The sequence below is a fragment of the Caenorhabditis briggsae genome (genome assembly GCF_000004555.2).
Source record: "Caenorhabditis briggsae complete genome, chrII, whole genome shotgun sequence".
Classification (NCBI taxonomy): domain Eukaryota; kingdom Metazoa; phylum Nematoda; class Chromadorea; order Rhabditida; family Rhabditidae; genus Caenorhabditis; species Caenorhabditis briggsae.
Window position 1 is genome coordinate 2,557,585 of NC_013486.2, and position 763 is coordinate 2,558,347.

The 763-nt window shown below is 30.9% G+C and overlaps 1 protein-coding gene across 1 annotated transcript in view; it reads left to right on the top strand.

Moving 5' to 3' along the window:
• CBG13484 overlaps positions 1–763 on the top strand; it is a gene marked incomplete at both ends in the record, with an annotated part of 4,537 nt that overhangs the window by 2,282 nt on the left and 1,492 nt on the right. The gene's annotated exons all lie outside the window — the stretch shown is intronic.

The window sequence follows — 763 nt, forward strand, 5'->3', positions numbered from 1 at the left end:
TTCGTTTGGAAAGGATCGAAAGGATTTCAAGGCGATGTCAACGAAGGAGAAGACGGAGATGGTCAAGAAGCGTGCTCGTTAGAAGCAGTTAACACAACAGTTGTACATTTATATTGCTATTTTTATGCTTATTTTTTTTTTGCTTTTTGCTTCCCAACCCTATTGGTCCTTACTAACTATTTATGTGTATAAGAGCCTGACTTCTCTGTGAAATTGTTTGTTGCTTATTATGAAGGATGTGAGCATAGGAATTCTATTAGAAATACAAAACTTTCGTTTTTAAAAAATTGAAAATTTTGAATTTTTCGAAATTTTGGGAATCTCCAAAATTATGAAAAAAAATTTGGGGTTTTTTAAAATCTTAATTTTGTAAAAGTTTCGTGAAAAATCCAAAATTTAGAAAGATGGAAAATTTTGAAACTCTAAAAAGTGTTCAAAGTTTTGCAATTTTTCGAACTTCAAAAAAATCAATAAACCATAAAACCTATAATAGAAGGGCCCCCACACTGTCAACTTTAAGACAATTTATCTCGATTCCTGTGAAAGATATCAAAAAGTGGTCTACTGATAAAATTTTTGTGATATTACCAATTTTCGGAAATTTCGAAAATCCAAAATCCAGTTGCCGTAAATAATAGAAAGCCACTCATACCGTCATCTTTGAGCTCATATATCTCATCCCCTTCAAAAGGTATCAAAAAGTGGTCAACTGATAAAATGTTACTGATAATATGATCAACATTTTATCAGTTGACCACTTTTT